The sequence below is a fragment of the Vicugna pacos genome, chromosome 16 (genome assembly GCF_048564905.1).
Source record: "Vicugna pacos chromosome 16, VicPac4, whole genome shotgun sequence".
NCBI classification, from domain to species: Eukaryota; Metazoa; Chordata; class Mammalia; order Artiodactyla; family Camelidae; genus Vicugna; species Vicugna pacos.
Genome location: NC_133002.1, coordinates 54,147,107 through 54,165,854, shown reverse-complemented (window position 1 = coordinate 54,165,854; position 18,748 = coordinate 54,147,107). Strand labels below are relative to the sequence as shown.

Sequence of the window (18,748 nt, the reverse complement as noted above, 5' to 3'; positions counted from 1 at the left end):
TCAAAATCTCCAATTGAGAAGATAGACAAGGCACAAGTGAAACCAAATGGCCAAACGACAAGATAAGGCAGCCTATGATTAAGTGCTAACATGGACTGTGAGAAGAGAAACATCTCGAGAATTTCTGAGCAGTAGAATAAAATGGAGTAGCATTCACGGGGAAGTCTTTAGAATGCAAGACTTCACACGTATGACCTGATAGCGTTGTAGTTGTGTTAGGATGCTGAGAGCATACCGGAAGACAGGGGTGTCCTCTCATTCAGTTTGGTCCTAAATGCCTGTTACGTTCCCAGCTCTGTCTGTATACATGTGATCATGTGTATAAAGTCTAAGCTGCTTCTAAGAATGGCGTGCCCTTCCTGCACGCAGCTGCCTGCACAGACAGTTCCCCCTAGACAATGGGATTTATTCCACAAGCCTTATTTGCCATTTGTCACCACTGTAGCACACACTGCCTTTATTTATTTATCTGGCATACCTGGGAATGCAGCATATCACATAATGGCTTTTCTAAATAATTGAAATTTGCTTGATTGAGGATTATTTTCTCCTATATTTTATATGCATCCTCAAACTCGCTAACCACATAATGGCTTTTCTAAATAATTGAAATTTGCTTGATTGAGGATTATTTTCTCCTATATTTTATATGCATCCTCAAACTCGCTAACTGGTTGCCCCTGCAGCACTCTGTACATATTTCCAGTATAGCATATTTTGTTCTCCGCATGTTTTACAAACATATTTTCCCCTATACTTGTTTCCACCTACCGACGGGGAGCTTTTCAAAGTCCACCGCCATGTCTTTCTTTTATCTTTATATCCTTATTGCCTTGTACATGGCCAACTAAATAAATCAGTGCCAACAAATGTCATCTGAATGATGAAGCAAATGAAAGTAACAATATTTTTTAGTATAATATGACTTGTGAATAATGACTCAGTAATGACTCATTATAATAAACATAAGCTACTTCATTTTTACCTGCAACACAGAGGGCCTGTCAGGATACAATAAGAACAGTGTCTTCTGCATTAAATAACCCCACACTAAGCTTATTTAAGTCTTTCTGCTTATTTTCCCTTCTTCTCCGTCAGTGAGCCTTCACTTCTCATTTTTGCCTCGGCCACTGTGCCTTGAATCTATCAGGCTGTCACCATGCTCTGTCTAATTTGTTGATTCTAATATGCACATGGCTGAGAAATTATGTAACCAAGAGTGTTTAAAAATATATGCAAAGTTAAAGCACATATGATCTAAAGGACTTAAAGTGGATGTAAATTTTTGAAATACTATGTGCATATGCTAAATTTGGAGTTACCTTGTTTTGGTCAGTTTCCTTTTTGGATAAAAAAGCTTCAAGATATGGATTTATGGCATCTATTTTAGCTTCTCAGAGCACTTAAATGCTTCAGTTCTTGTATTGGCTGTGTTATGAATAGTTGAGAAAGAGCTCTGGGTAAGAAAGCTACCTGTGTGTTTGCAAATATGCATGTTTGTATGTTTCTGTTCAACAAGATCATATGCGTAGTTATTGAGAAATCATTTGAAGGCTTATTGTGTCCCTTAATATGATCTTTATTTTCCATCAAATATGTTAAAGGCAACAGCAGTAAGGGGGACTGGTTTTTAAGGGGGCTCACACTTCCCAGAGCAGCTGCCTTATTATTTAGTAAATTACTCTGGAAGCCTTCAGTTATCTCGTGTGGCTGAGACAATTACACTCTGAAAATACCACATTCATCTTAGGGCCAGACCCCACCGTCCTGTGGTTCTTAACACAGTGATTGTGATGATCATTTCCTTTGTGTTATCTGTGGCACGTTAGCGCTTCTCAAGGTAATAAACATACAGCTTCAGTTCATTCTTCCTTAGCACGGACGGCGTTCCTTGGGCAGGGGAGAACAGATTGCCCCGCGGTAAGAGGCTTGCAAGTTGGCTCTCTCCTGAACTAACAACAGCAACAGCAAAACCAGCAGCTTCAGGCAATCGATGGGAGTCACTGTTGTAGACGTTTAAGGAACGTGCCCCCAGCTACAAAGAAAATGCAAAACCTATTTTGAGTAATGTCAACAATGCTGTAAATGATACTTTTGAAAGAAAGGCACACACAACCTGACCGTCTAGGTTTGGGAATATGGGCTTTCACAGTTTATGTGTGTGGTTTTTAAAGTGTATGAGTGTTTTTAGGCCTTTTTAAAAAAATCATTAAAGCAATAAATGCCCATTGTGAGAAACGTGCAAGATAAATATTAAAAATACAGGAGAATGTAGGAACATGTAGAAAATAAAATCCATATTCCCACCATTATAAATACTTTGGTCTATCTCTTCCCCTTTTTTCTATATTTTTGTTTCTATTTTTATAGCTTTATATACTTTTATAATTTTAAATCAATTGTGTCATGCTTTTTGAAAAACGAGTATCGTACCTTTTATATTTAAGCATTTTCATGCAATTAAAATCATCTGAAAGCAGATATTTTGATGTTTGCATATATTTTATTTCCATCACATGCATGAACTTTAATTAGCATCCCTGGTCTTACACGTTTATATTCATTTCGGTTTGAGCCTCCTATCAGGACGCATTAACTGTCCTTGTAGATTAATGTTTACCTTCGTCTCTTACTATTTTCTCAGAATAGGTTTCCAAATGTCAAATTACTCGATTAAAGAGTATGATCTCTTAAAACTTTCTCTTTTTTTTAACTGCAGTTCTTTCAAATCAAATCCCAGTGCACTGAATTTCTAGGATGTTCTAAATTATGTGACCTTGACGATGGTGATAGCACTGCAGAGTGGGGAGAGTTTGAGCCTTTGGCCAGCCTGTGATTTGCAACATCGATCTGGCAAGCTGTGAAAGACTGTGTTAGGGATTAGAAATAATACACACGAGGTGCCTGACCCACGGCACTTAGACGATGCTACCACCACTGCTACTGCTACTCATGATGGTGCAAATGGTAAGACTGGTAAATAAAATAACTTAGTTGGAGGAATAAGGTATTTTGAAGAGGTATTTTTACATAATAAGCCTTTAAAGACATAGCAATCTATTGCAGCGCCCAATTAAGTGCTAAAATCATAAGGGAAGAGGTAAGTATCTGAGGCTTTCGGAAACATATGACGGCTGTATCTGGACGTACAGGCTGACATCAGATAGGGAAGGAAAGTAAAATGAATTTTCCAGTTGGTGGTCAGCATTTGTGTAAAGTCATGAGTAAAGGGATACTAGGATCAAACAGTAAATTTGGGCCAGGTTGTAGACCCTTAAGACAATCACGAGGAGCTGACACTTTATTCTTTAGACAGGGAGGGATCTACAGATGAGCAAGCAGAAACGTAAGACATGTAAGCGGGATGTTGGAACATTAATCTGACTGTCATTTCTTCTTCTGTTGCCTCTAGCTGCAGCCCTGCCATGTGATCTTTTGTTCTGGTTTCTTGGTTTTGTTTTGGGTTTTTTCCCCACATGATTTCCCAAGTCCCAATTTTAATTTATTAAGAAATAGAGATGTAGAAATTACGTTCCAGGAGAGCCCCTCAGGTGAGTGGACGCTGCAGATGTGGATTCTAAGCCTACTGATTGCAAATCCAGTGTTTCTTCCTCCACTTTCTGCAGAATATAATTTTTCATAGCATCCCTGCTCAGACAAATCTAGAAATTCTAGACTAGGACCTCTATTTTTCACAGACACTTACTAATCCCCTCCTCCCCCCAAATTATTTCTACCCTCACTGTAATATATAAAGTTTGGCCTTTTACTCCTTAACACAGGATCTAATGCCAAATGTTTGGCTCAATTTCCATGCTGCTCTGTGGGAGAATTTCTTCCATTTAAAAAATAAATTTGATCAGTGTCTGAGGATTTGATTGAATCCTTTCTTCCCTCATTGACCAGTTTCCATACAGCAGGCATACAACCTCAAACCTTAAGCCTCAAATTTAATTCCAGGTTTTTGATAAATGTATGTTTTAATATTCAAAGCCTCTGTGTGTAAGTTGCAAATAAATAAAACTGTATCACAGCCATGCAAAAATAAAATGCTTTGTATCCTACTATTGCTAATAACATTAATGACAAGTGATAACAGAAGGAGTGACATTAATGGCATCATATGATCAATAGAAAGCCCGCGTCTTTATTATTGTTTAAAAAAAACCTCACTTTACAGGTGCTTGCTCAGATATTTTAATGTACAAATTAGGATCAAATCCAGATATTTCTTCTCCTGCATTTGGATTCGAGCTACATCCGGTCTCTTTCAAATGTTAAAGAAATTCAGATGAATTATCACTGTAAACAAGCGTTTTAGAAAACTGTTTCTATGGTTAGCAACAGAGAAAGTCTGAATTTATAACACAGACCAATGCTGTCACCAGTGTTTCAGCTTTTGATCTTCTTATCATCAAAGAAGACCTCACCTCAAAACTTGTATTTACACCAAAATCTATTCTTTTATATGGTTTGCATAACTGAGTCACCAAGGTTTAGCCAGGCAGGAACTGACACTATAAACAATGCTTTTTTGGAACCTGACTGTCATTTCTCTGCATGTAACCCGAAATAAATGAAGACTCCTCCTGTACCTGTTAAGTCAACTTGTTGTGGGGGGTCAGTTGGGAGAGCTAGCTTCCCTGTTCACTGAGAGTAAATCTCTGATACGCGTTAACACGTGCAATCGTGCTCCACCACCCTCCGCCGCCCAAATCCTTGAAAAATAATGATGCATTTACCACTTGGGCAAAGGTCAAACTCCAAAGCCATTGCTCTTAGTGTCTATTATTTCTGTGTAAAAATTTAGTGCCTCCTCAGTGCAGGATTAAGTAAAGGAAGGAATGCACTTAATACATTAATTGGCAGAAAGCAAATTCAGAATATATATAAACATGCAGGCATGCACACACACAAACATACACACACACAGAGTGATATCTGTTGACTTAATGATGACACATCTAAAAACCTCAGAAGAGGTTAAAACGGCTGAATTTTGACTTCAGTTGCTTTGTTCTGACAGAGGAGCTGCAGTCAGCATCGAGACTCCATTGCTCAGTGACTTGCTCTCATGATTCTGATTTTATGGTGTCCAGAGTTCAGTTCTATTCCACAATTTGCAATTCAAAGAAATCACCTATTCACCCATTGCGCCCATATTTCTTATGCATTAAAATTGGACAAATTCAAAGTAGATAGTGCCAACTCTCTCAGTGTTTTCCAAAGTCGAATAATCTACAGAGCTCAGAGGTTCCGCAAAATGCGAGCTAAGCCTACCGATCCTGAGCGGTCCCCTTGGGGTAGAAGACAAGGAAAATGTTATCTGCGTCTTCTTGCAGAAGTTAGCTGAATCTCTACCTGGTCAAAGCATCATTTAGCACAAAAGGCTTAGTCACCAAGGCCATAGCCGTGGCTTCAAACTCCAGGCAGGATAATGGAAATGTATGCAACAAGGCGCTTTCATCCTGGGCTCAAAAGAGAATCAGTGCTCTTCCCTAAATGAATTAAGCACAGAAATTAGTTTACCCCTCTCTATATTCTATCTTCTTGCCTCATGCATTGCTTGTCTTGGTTCATTTTATTCCCCTCCATGGTCCATTTCAAATCCTACCGAAAAAAGGAGTGGGGGATGGGACCCAAACACAGCCAGTAACCAAGACCGAGTGCTCAGAATTACATGACGATCAGAATTTAGTATTTGGTTCACCTCTGGAAATGCAGTTCACCATCTGCACGATTCCAGCTCCTCGGGCTCCCTTGAAAAGCACAACCTATGAAAGCAGCACGCTGGACAAGCACCCAGCGCAGCTGATAACCTGCAACACCAGCCCACAGCCTGCAGGTAAGACAGTGCAGTCAGGGGAAAAAAAAATCAGTTTTGAAATCATTTCTGCATTAGGGAGAGCTTTCTCTGTGAATTGACTTACAGGTCAGGACCGAAAACCAAAAAAAAAAAGAAAAGACAAGAGAAACAGAAGGCACCCCAGGCACTGACAGACATTCTGTTCTTCTCGCCTCCTGCGCCCTCTCCGGAGTCTCCATTGGAAGAGGCAGCCTGAGTTGCAGCCCATTCAAGCCACCGAGGGACTGGAGGTCTTTCCAGCAAAGACTTCACCCCTAGCTCCTCTGAAGACCCCCTCAGACCAAGAAAAAGTTCTCTCACACGATTGGTTTGGAGAGAGTCTCTGAGTTCATGCTCGAAGTGAATTTCATAATTTCCTTTCTGTGCAAATACCAAGGTATTTATTTCTCTTACGTAATTTCCAGGGAGTCAGCTACATGACATGACTTCTATTCTGTTGGTCTACTGAGGGACCTTACCGTCAAAGTCGCCCTGGGTGAGAACGTATCCAGGGACTGATCTATGACTGCAAAGGAACTTAACAATTCCTGGAAGGAAAAGGGTTAAGAGCCAGCAAAAACAGCATAAATTTACACATGACCTAGTGTGATTACACTTTTATTCTCTTCCTTGCAGGGAACAACAAAGGCAGCCCCTGGGAGGAATGCTTCTGGTCTCAAAACTTTCTCCCTAAAGGACCTGACTTCACCCACTCTAGATGATCTCAACCACCTTCTGGTCAGAAAGGATCTCCAGGCTGAGAGAGGTACTTGCTGACGAGTTTTCTTCCCAAAGGCTCTAAAAGGTTCATGACATCATGGGAAAAATCATCTCAGTATTGGGCTGAAGGGAGCAGCCTTATGTGATTGATTTGTGATTTTTTTTTTTTTCCCTCTCTCCTGGCTGACAAGTTCTAGAATTATAACTGCTTTGCCCCAGTCTTAACTTGCTGGGATGGGAGATGGCTTGAGTAGTCAGAGGACTTGGCTTCGGAAAGAATTACGGGCAAATGAAAGCCGCTGCAGTGGCTTAAGTTAAAAAAAATAAATAAATAAACGAAAACAAAGAAAACTGGCTCTGATAATATCGCCTTTCATCAAGCATGGTGCCCTGCCTTCTTTCTACAAAATATAGGAAGAGGACTGCCCAAGCAAGGGAAAAGTCGCTGGGGAAACAGAGGACACGCATTTGTTTTCCTTTATAGATGAGATCAAATGGGCCACAGAGTGGAGAAGGCAGGCGCCTCCTCTGTCTCAACCCCGCCATGGATGAGCAGGTGCAATGCCGCAGACTGAGCCTGCAGTGGGGGATCCGCCTGCACCAGCAGAAGTGGGCAGAGCTGGTGGGCTGCAGCCTCTCCCTCTCCCCACGCAGACCTCTTAACCGCCCAACAGCTTCCTTTCCTTTTCTCTTTTCTCTTCCCCCTCTAGGAGTTTTCCATCAGCCAGAGAGCAAGGACATCCATGGTCACACTGATGGGAGACGCTGCACTTCTGCCCTTGGCTGTGGATGCATCTGGGTGGCCTGTGTTTGCCTGCAGAGCCCACTCATGCCAGAGGGGCACCCGGCAACTGCTCCAGGGGTGCCTCGCCGATGCTGCCCTGTTCGCCCCACCCTCTCCTCCTCCTCCTTACTTGCTCTCTGCACACAGATTCCTCGAGGCAAACCTCTATGATGTTTCCTGGCCACGGAGCTCAGATATCTAGATCTGTGGCTATCCGGAAGAGCTGGTCTTGGGGGACGTTTAAATACTGTTGATTCACGATAGTATTCAGCATTAAAGTACTGATGAAAAACTGAATTAAAATGGAAAAGCTGGCAACTCAGGAAAAGTTAAGCAGCGTTTAGAGATCATGTCATCAGCTGGTGGAAGGTGTTTCTTTAAAAATCAATTCTTCAAAAACTTCTTTGCCCAGAGGGACTTCCCTGGCACCAGATACGGCCAGCTCTGAAGCGACTTCTCCCAAACACACCCCCTTTCTTCCGTTCATGAAAAACAATATATGACTGAGCATTTTTGATGGGGCGGTCTCTATGTCAAGACAGTGACCCAGAGATACATGCTTATGGGGGAATAGCCTTATATTGCACTATGCAGGGGAAATAGAAATTTTCTCCAAAACCTGGGTTTTTCTAATATTTTAAGTCAAAAGCGTCGTATTTTCCATGGTCCTAGACCAGAGATGGGCAAACCCCATTCCACCGGTCAGATCTGTCTCATCATCTATACAGCCCGTGAACTCAGTCTGTTTTGATGCCCTTAAATGACAGGGAAAGGGTGTAGCTCAGTGGCAGGGTGTGTGCCTAGCATGCATGAGATTCTGGGTTCAATCCCCCATACAAGTAAACAAATAGACCTAATTACACTCCCCCCAAAAGTGACACTTGCATATTCCATAAAATTCAAGTTTCTGGATTTATAAGTAACACTTTATTGGAACGCAGCCGTGCTCACTGGCTTACAGTGTGCCTGAATGCTTTCCTGCTACCACGCAGAATTGAGTGGATAAGACAGAGACCATATGTGCCCTACAAAACCTAAAATATTTATTATTTGGCCCTTTACAGAGAAAGATCTGCTGACTGCTGGCCTGGGATAATGCTATGGAGCCTAAAGCCAAGCTGAGTCAACGTGAATGCCATTCCTCATCTCTGACTCTAGTAGGCTGGATAAATTTAATTGAAGGATTCATTTAACTGTTGGGGCCTCCTTGTTAAATGGGAGATTAAATGCTCATCAATTTATATTAGTGTTAACTATACAATGACTGTAAAATAAGTATTCAAACAATACATGTTTGCTGTTCAAAGTAATCACTGTTGACATCTTTTGATCAAATTCACTTACGTATTAAAATTAAGTGGCTTCCAAGTGGGTTTATAAAATAGAATTAAGGTTATTGTTGATCTCAGTTCTTAAAAATCAGCATCAAAACTGATTCCATAGAGACTGAGTGTATTTTGACCTATTTTTCAACAATTGTTTATTTTCCTGATTTTTGCAAATCTGTAGTTTAGACTGCTTCAAGCTTGCTGATCTATAAAGAGGCCTGAGAGCCTGTGACACGACCAGGCAAGTATTTTCCTTTTGGTTGCTTCCACCCAACCAATCTTTTAATCAGTCTCATTAGCTACTGTTAAGTGTTGCGTGGAACAGTGTGTAGCGATTGGAAGACACCACCAAAAACAACAAGTAACTGAATAAACTGGATGATTTTGCAACAAAAAAATTGTATCCTGAAAAGTGCTTAAGAACTTCTCTTAATTTTGAGTGCAGAGTACATCATATTATTCCATTTCTTTGAGAAAAAAAAGTATTTATCTGTTTATATCAATTTCTATAACTGCATCTCTTTCTAAATCTGTCTTCAGTGCCAGCATTAAGCTGTAGTAAGGCACTGCACACCTCAAGTATGAACTTGATGAGGTACCAAAAAAAAAAAAAAAAAGCAAAAACACCAGTAATCAAGATAAGCAATAGTTTAAGGTACAATTTTTTACAGTAGGAAATGATGTAAAAAAATTCATAATAAGAAAAATTGGTCATTCTTTTATATATATATATACATATATATATATATAAAAAACATATATGTACATATATATGTATTAGTTGGAGTTGCCTATAATAGAATAACTCAAAATAGCAATACGTTAATCAGTATAGACCTCTTTCTCTCTTATGTAAAAACACCTGGAAGTCGGCATTCCACAGCTTGTATAGTGGTGGCCCCGTGGCATTTCTGATGGGTCAGGTTCCCATATTTCATGTTTAATATTATATAGTTTACATTATATAAATATATATCAGTATATAATAATATTATTATATTAGTATATAATATGTATTATATTATTATATTATATATTATATTATTATCTATCTATATATTTATATAAAAATTATAATCACATCAACTAGGTCGTTGTATACAATGACCTAGTTGATGTGATTATAAATTTTTTCTTGTGCTTGTTTATTGGCATTTTCTTGTCTTTCTCTAAGTATTTATTATTTCATAATAAAGAACAAAACCTAATTCTCTCTATAATTTTTTTTTAATTTTTAATTTTATTTATTATTGTTATTTAGGGGGAGAGGTAGTTAGGTTTAATTATTTATTTATTTTTAGAGGAGGCACTGGGGATTGAACCCAGGACCTTGTGTGTGCTAAGCATGCGCTCTACCACTTGAGCTATACCCTACCCCCCCATCTATATAAGTTTAAGACAGCATAGAAGATACCATTCTCTTTTTTATTTCTCTCTGAAGTTTGTCTTCTTTATTAAGGCCAAGATGGAATTCTGAGCTTTCATTTGCTGGGGTGGCTACAAAGAATCCTGGGTAAACTCTCTTCCACCGCACACAGATTTTACAATCAAATTTCTCTACTCATTAGAGGAAAAGTCCTTTTTCTGTCTAGAAACACAACTAAATAATTCATACAATTTTGTTCTTCAGCTGTTAAGTGAGTGAATGTGGAAATTGTCCTAAACCAACAGATGTTCACTGACGGGAGAAACAGAAATTCTCTCCCTCGGTTGAACGAGAAAACATAAAAAGTAGAATGCGCACTCTCACCACAATTCAGCGTGCGCACTTTACCACCGCGCCTCACGGAAGGCAGATCCTGGTCAACTTCCTCTAGGAACTGAAGTATAAAGTCCTCTAAGACTTGTTCCCACTAGAAATTTCTAAGAATTAGTAGAAATTTGGTCCTTTCTCCCTGAGCCCCATTAAAGTGCCTATAAGATTAATTTAACCCTGTTCTGTAAGAGTTAAATTGTTGATTTATTTTAATATCAAAAGTTGAGTATTAAAGATATAAGGTTTTTGGATTTCTGCTCGGTTGAATACTTTCTTTAAAAGGAAGAGAAGCAGTAGCAGATTCCATCATTAACTCTCCTGCCCCCGCTCTGTCGTTGCATTATTAGCAATGTGAAATGCTAACCCCACAGAAAGGCCCTGAAAACCAGATTCTAACATGTGGAAATCTTCCTGAAAATACTGATTTTCAGTGAGCTTGTTCCCCATAGGTTTTTCGCCTGACATTATTTTATTCTTAACACAGTTAGACAGTCACATTAACGGCTGTGGTCCCGTGGAGAACGATTAGCCGTTCAGATTACGTGGCCTAGGTGGGTGAAGTTTTCAGAAATGCATCTAGGCGTCAATTAAGGAGAAATATAACAGACAGGGGGAAAATCAAATACGAAGATGATTGGAGTTTAAACACAGCAACGACTGCTTTTCACCAGCAATTCTAGGAAGAAAACTCATCAAATATTAAAAAGAGATAAAGCCAGCTCATTGCATTTCAATGGAATTTTGAATTTCAGAATCTACTCTAAAGAAATGGAGATGATGATATTAGTTACTTTAAACAATATAGGACTCCCCCTAATCCTTTATATTTAATATTAAAATTTTTATTTGTAAAAGGGATTGTAGTGACCTCTGGGGTTAAATACTCATCAGAACTTCATGGACAAATCAATTCTCTTTTATTTTAACCCTGTCTTTTATTCTATAAACGTGGAAGAGGGGGGTTGAACAAGACCTTCCTTAAGGTTCTTTCCAGAGTTATTCTTCCGGGATCACTTTGGCCAAACTAATGTGGCAGAAATTTTACCTTATTTTCGTGTCCTTCTTACCAATTCAATCTACTAGAAATAGAACTTGTTAAAATCAAGTTTAAAAGCTTCTGCACCAGTGTAAGCCCCTCTGGGAGTCATATCATTGAAATGATTATTGTACGAACACACTTCAGTGAGTCGCTACCTCAGTTCTCTGTGACCTGGTGGTTTCAGTTCTTTGGCATCAACATGACATCGTTGTATTATTTCTTCTCTTTGGTTGTTTTTTTTTTTTTTCATAGTTACTTTAATGTGATGATCTCTGACGCTTGGTCTAAAGGTGCTGTTACTATTATGACTCCTCTTATCATCATCATCCTAGTTTTCAATACGGAAAATGCTAAGAAAGAGACTGCTGCTTCCTCCACCGTCCGTGATTGCAGATTGAAGTTTAAAAACAGCGATGTTCCGTCTGTTCAACACAACGTCCTTATAGGAATATGGGTTTCCTTCATACAGGCTCTGGGGAAAAAAACCAAATAGACTGGCCGCTGTCATTGCAAATAATCAGAAAACAAGAAGGTAAGTGCATTGAATACTTTGAAGAGTTGTTTCCTTTGTAAATAAGCAGACCAGCAAGTTTCTGTAAACCTCCCTCTTGCGTCTAGGTTATGACAGTCCACAAATTCAAGGCTGGAGCAAGTCCGGCAATCTGGTAAACAGCGACTTTCTCTAGACTAAATATAAACATGCCCCTCATTCAAATCCTGCAATTAAATTTACAATGGCCACAAAATATACATTAAAATACGGTTTAGTTTACACCATAAATGCCTTTTCTACGATAATCTTAAGAATGCACATTGAACATGTTCCATTAGTCAACAGGGTCGCACACGCCCTGCGAGACACTCGAACGCAGCTTTACCGAGACCTCGTTTCCTCACAGAAGCACCTATTGTCGGACACGACTCCGTCACTCTCTCCTGACAACACCTGCCATGACAAGTGAACTTACTTAGTTTTTGATGTTCTGATAAACTGACTGCAAACGGCCCTAGTGGATAGAAATATCACTCAACTATGAGCTCTATAATAGGACGTTTTAAAAGCATGACCAATAAATTTAAAAATCCAATTTAGAAAGACTTTGTTCTAAAAGGCTATCATCAAAGACTATATCCCAAATGAGGGCAGGACCAAATTCATTAAGACCTCCCCCTTCCCTACCGCCAAAAAGTGGGTGTGAAAAGGGCCCCCTGGAGAGGAAATGACTCAGCAGAGGGGATGGGGATGGGGCCAGCTTCCACGGAAAGGGCCACTTGACATTATACACGAAGGTGGAAGAAAAAAAAATCTAAATAAAAAAATACATTAAGTTATCATGAGGACAGACAAATATTTGAGACTTTTGTTTCTCAGTGGATTGCTGTTTAGCTCTAACGTCAACCCACAGGAGCCCGGCGGCCGCTGCTGTAGGGACAATTTAACAGACTCTAACGCAGACTCACGGGTCTCTGGCCCTTAGCCCCTTCGCTCTGCGTTGTTATGACCCAGGAAAGAGCCTGTGAGGTAGGACACAGACCCATGGGCTAGGGTGGCGTCCCCACCCACTTTGCACATTCCCCAGGACAGTGGGTTGTACTAGTTGACGAAATAGAGGGATGGAGAGCTGGCCCACTGCAAAGAGTCAGAGGTGCCTTCTCTTTGGCACATTAATGTGGTAATTGTTCTTCTTGAGCCAAAATGGTGACCTAGCTGCTTATTTCTAGACCGTCACAGAGAACGTTTCAACAGCAGATAAAATGTGTTATTTCTTTGATTGAATTGTGTGAGTGTATGTACCAACTCACAACAATAGAATGTGGTAATTTGGAAAGCTGGACTTTTTTAAACGGATACATTCTTGGGAACTAAACTTTAGGATGAATGTTCTAGATGGGGAAAGACACACAGTCGTGTTGGCTGATGTTACTGTAAACGTATGATCGCAAACCTCAAAGGGGACTTCAGGACCACCTGGCGATCCTGTTCCATTTCCGTAGTCCACCCACACTCCTGCTTTCTGAGATGAGGATTTAAACCTTTTCTCCTTCCACTTGAATCTCTACTACCTTTTACTCTCAGCTGCGTCCTCACTTCTCATCACAGTGAAGGGGAAAAAAAAAAAAAAAAGGAAGCAGAAAGAAGAGAACATCTTCAACCATCAGTCAGTCCCCACTACCCCGACGTGAGCCCTGACTCCATCTGCATCTCTCCCTGGACATACTGTTCCCCGCCTGTGTCTGTGGCTAAGATGTCACCCCTCCCTCTGCTTGTAGACAAGATGCCATCCTTTCTCATCTATTCAAGGCCTCTGCTTCTTTAATTATCTCCTCTCTCCTACATCATCTATTTTTTCCCCTCTATGGGATCATTCCCATCTGCTCATAAACATGCTGAAAACTACCTCCCACTAACAAAAGAAAGAAAACTACAAAGAAAGAAATAAGGAATGGATACCTTTCCCTGACCCTGTCTTTCCCTCCAGCTTTTATTACTTCACTCATCTTCTCCTCTTTCTAGCCAATGTCTGTGAAGTTGTCCCTCCCTTCTCACCTCTCGTTCTCCGTTGAACCTCCTCGAGTCAGGCACCTAGCCCCGGCGGATGCTCGATTCCACGGTCAGCTCTGTCCTCTCACACGTGGTACCTAGGTGGCGTCTGACTGCAGTGTTGCAGTGGCGCTGGCTCCACCTCCACGCTCCCCTCCCTCCCTGCAGCTCCTGGAGGGGCTCGTGCAAGCCTCTGCCTTTAACTCCAGCTCTCTGCAGAGGCTTCCAAATTTACATCCTCAGGGCTGACCTTCTCCCTCGACTCCAAACTCATGGATACACAACTTCCTACGGTTTGTTCCCACGCGAGTACGAAACAGGCATCTAAAACACAGAACTGGACTCTTCATGTTTGCTCCTCCCCCAGACTCTCCAACTCGTTTCTGCTCTGTGGCCTTTGCACTGGCTTGGAATGCGATTTCCCCAGGTATCCACACGGTTTACTTTCTCTCTTCTCAGCTTCTAAGCAAATGTGACCTCGACTGAGAAACCTTCCCTGACGATCTTCCCTGACTATCCCACCGCTCTTTGCATGGATGCATGCCTGCATTATTGTGGTATCATTATTTGACATAGCACATAACTAGGCCTGGCATTAAATTATATATGTATTTGTTTCTTTATTTTCTCTCCTACTAGATTGTAAGTTCCACAAGGGCGAGATCGTTTTTCTGGTTGGTTCATGACTGCCTTCACGGAGGTAGACACTCAATACATGAATGCATGAATTAATGCATTTTAGAAAAGTCAGGTACTGCGACTGAAAATTCTTTATTTCACTGACTGTATTAATTCTGGTGCTGGCAAATAGAGAGATAGAGAGACAGACAGACAGACAGGAAGGAAAGAAGAAAGGCCAAAAAATAAAGCCCTGGTTTAGAACTAGAATCACTGTTCACTGCCAGAAGCAGTGGGTGAGTATGTGGAGGTAGCAGACAGGGACTTATGGACGGGCTCTGCTACCTAATTATGTGCTGGTAGGCAAGGTGTTTCCTGATTCTGAGCATTTCATTGATAAAGTGGGTAGAAGACGTCCATGGGAGATTTTTCCATTTTAAAATTCTATGATATACAAATCTAATTCATGGTGACGTTATATCTCTAAAGGAGGCTGAAACATCTTACCAAAAAAAGAATTTGAATATTAAGAACAGATACATTTTTTAGACTATAAACATAGAGGCGGTCATCCTGTGCTGGCCATTTTCTCTGCGCTACTACTGTCTTCAGTGCTTTTATGTGCAACTTGTCACTTAATGGTCACAACAACTTTATGAAGAACTTTTACGCCCATTGCACAGATAAGGAAACTGAGCCTGAGTTTGAGCACCAACCGCTCTCTGTATCTGCAGATTCAACCAATCCGCAGGGTATGTGAGGGCAGACAGAGGGCGGACTGTACGCTGCTGTTTTATATAAGGGACTCGAGCATCTGCGTATTTCGGTACCCGCGGGAGTCCTGGAACCAGCCCCCCACGGGTGTTGCGGGATGACTGTCGTTCACCTAAGGGCACATTGCTGATAATCCACAGAGCTATGACTCAAATCTAGACCTGTCCACCTCCTAGACTTCGGTCTAAGTTAAATTAGTGTGAAAAAGAGAGACAGGGAGACTAAGATGTAGGCCTTAAGAGTAAGAGATAGAAAGAGATGGAGATAGAGAAATTGGTAGGTATGAAGACAAGGAAACAGTGACCGAGAGACAAGAGAGCAGAGACCAAGAGACGGATGAAGAGACTTAAAACCAAGATGAGCGTGGCGATACCTCTGTGAGAACTCGTGAAACTCTCTCCACACACACACACACACACACACACACACAATTTATAATGAGAGAATTGCTGGAGCTTCATTTTTTTCTGATACTTTCATCCTCGACGAGCTATACGCTTGATCAGACACGCCCTTGTAAATACAAAACTGTGGCCCTTACATTTCTGAATTTATTGCAAAATACATTATTTAGGCCCTAGCAGACAGCATTCTGTGGGAAGGTGGCCAGTCCTATCTTTCTCTGTTCTTTCCATCTGGATGCTGGCACACGTGGAATTTTGAAAAGAGAAAAATCCTTTAACCAAGTATCACAACTCTTTGAAGTGCATACAAATTATGAGCTTACAATATACATATTTACAAAGCAAACCTTTACTCACGTCATTGAAGTCGTGTTTATCGCCCTGTTTCTCTCTACGCATTGGCATGATTATTCTCTACAGTATTGGTAACTGATAGGTAAATTCAGGCTGCTTTCTCTTGCTATAAATAGACTGCTGAGTTATTGATTAGCTTCTCAATGAGAATGATCCAGACTGCATGTCTACGTTTGTAGATCAAAAATGGCAACCTAAACGAGCCCTACTTTCATTTTCTAAATGTATAATCCGTGTCTAGGTAGCAGAGGCGAGATCTAGTGCACGGAATCATACCATTGTCATTTGCTGCTTTTAAGTGTACGCGATTTTATTTTTACCTGAATGGTGCCGATTAGATTTTTATAGGCTTTATGGACAACATCCTTCCCAAGTTATTCTTTCAAGTATCATCGCACAGCCCTGGGGGGGAAAATAAAAACTTCATGGATTTACTTCATGGAAAAAAAAAAAAAAAGTGTTTTCTTGTGACCACAAGGTGGCACAATGGTGACCAAAAATCCTCAACCTCCTAATAGAAGTGCAATTACCAGAGGCTTTTCCATAATTGCTATTATTAATACTACCGTTACTATTATTGCTGTGATATTCCGCAGGACCAGCACGTCACCCTAGCCTTCGGTAAAAAGAGAACGTGCTTTTCTTTATGTTTTTGTCTTCTTCCTTCTGCCCGCAAAATCATTAATATTTGGCTTTTTCCAAACCCCAACCCCAGAAAGGACAAGAAGGTATGCAGAGCCTTCATTTACTGTCCAAAGCTTTAAAAATAAAGAATAAGTTATATTTCTGGGGAAGGATAAACAAACCTGTATATTGTTTGATGGACCTGAGGTTGCTCTCAAAGTTTTAGTCTTTCATGGCTATTCTGATATTTATTTACAACGTAAGGATAAAAAAGCCACGCTGGAAACTTTGGTTTACGGTAAAGGTTCAGATTTGTTATTTGCAAATTGCTGCTTCTCTGGATTCCACACCAGATGTGATATTGGGAAGAACGTCCAGAATATTCCTATGTGCCGTCCATTTATTGTATGGTTGTTTGCTCTTGAGATCTGGACATCTCTCCTTATGCTCAGGGGACTCGGAGACGACTAGCAGCTGGGAATCTAGACGCTGCAATCATAGTCAGTTCCATACTTTTTCCCAAATGGAAATGAAACACAGTCTGGCCAGGTACAAATCTGAAGATGCACCTATTAATTATAACTCAAAGGGCCAGTAGCACTTTGGAGTATTTTCCCTGAATTCCATAGATTAAGCATGCTGGCATTTCAAGAATTTAATAGCCTATTTGATGCCTTTTGTTAGTTGGTCATAAATTCAGGTTGTCCTCATCAGCATCATAGTCCTCTACTTCAGTTACTACATTTTTTATGCCATTACTTGCTTCCTGCCATTGTACTTGCAAAAGTAATATTTCATCTTTTTATAAAATCAGACTTGTGTCATTTTTAAATGCTTTAAATCTTGCTGTTTAAAATAGGTCCAGTTTTAGAAAAGCATATCATATGAGATCTGAAAACTAACTTCAACAGACATTATTATTGTAAATGAATTATTGATTGATTATCATGAGAAGAATAAAAAGTACATCACAGTTAGACATTAAGGAAGGATTTTTAAAGAAGCAGAAAATAATACGAAAGAGGAATTTTTCTGTTCGATAGCCCAGCGATCATAAGAATAGGAAAGACTGCAGTAAATTACATATGTTGATGAAAAAAAAGCATTAAAAACCCAACAAGAAACAAACCAAAAAACTCAGGGCTGGAAGTAGAGAGAAAATCGTCACATTTTGTGGCTTCAAGGGATCATGAAAACATTTAAAGCAACATCCAGACCAGAAGTGTTCAGAAACAGTTGACCAGAGAGGTTGAGTAACTTCCCCAAATTCCACAGCTCATTAGCTGCAGTGCTGGGACTGCAAACCACTTACTCTTGGGAGGAGGAAGAGAATATATTTAGCAAGGGGACCTCAGACCTCAACCTACACATCAAGATGAAAGCATGAATATCTAGGAAAAAATAATTTTGTGATAATTAACAGGGCATTATAATCCTACTGCTAACAAGGCGTTTGCTTTCAAATTCCTTTGAAACATGCTACTATTACTGATGTATGTGGAGGAAAATGGAATACTCGTTCACTGAGCAACTCCTACGTGCTAGAAAGCTACGTGTCTATCTTCACACACACACACACGCACACATATATGTGAGATGCGTGGAGTCTATCAGGGTGTCTGTGTGTGTGAGTCTCCTGTATACTCTTCACGGTGAGCCCGCAAAGTGAATATTATCACCTAACTTACACTCGAGGAGAAACTGACGCTCAGTGACAGGAAACCGCCCACGTTCACGCGGCTGGCAAGGGGCACACCTGGAGTTTGAATCCACTTCCATCTAATTGAAAGTGGTGCTCCTACTGTAAGGTATGACATACATTAGAGAAAAAGACGTTCTGCCCCTCCCCAAGCGAGTTCATCACCTCTTTTCTGGCACCGGCGGCGAGGCTGCCGGCCTCCTGCGTGGTCTGCACCTTCAGGGGACCCACCAGCACATCACAGACCAGCAAGATTTTTCC

General features: G+C 40.5%; 1 protein-coding gene across 2 annotated transcripts in view; it reads right to left on the bottom strand.

The window, feature by feature from the left end:
• Positions 1 to 1,287: 1,287 nt before the first annotated feature.
• Positions 1,288 to 18,748, bottom strand: part of KCNJ16 (potassium inwardly rectifying channel subfamily J member 16) — a 464,720-nt gene continuing 447,259 nt past the window's right edge. For both annotated transcript variants that reach the window (XR_012059809.1, XR_012059808.1), the window contains one exon: positions 1,288 to 2,035. The gene's annotated coding sequence lies outside the window, so the exon portion shown is untranslated. The remainder of the gene's footprint in view (positions 2,036 to 18,748) is intronic.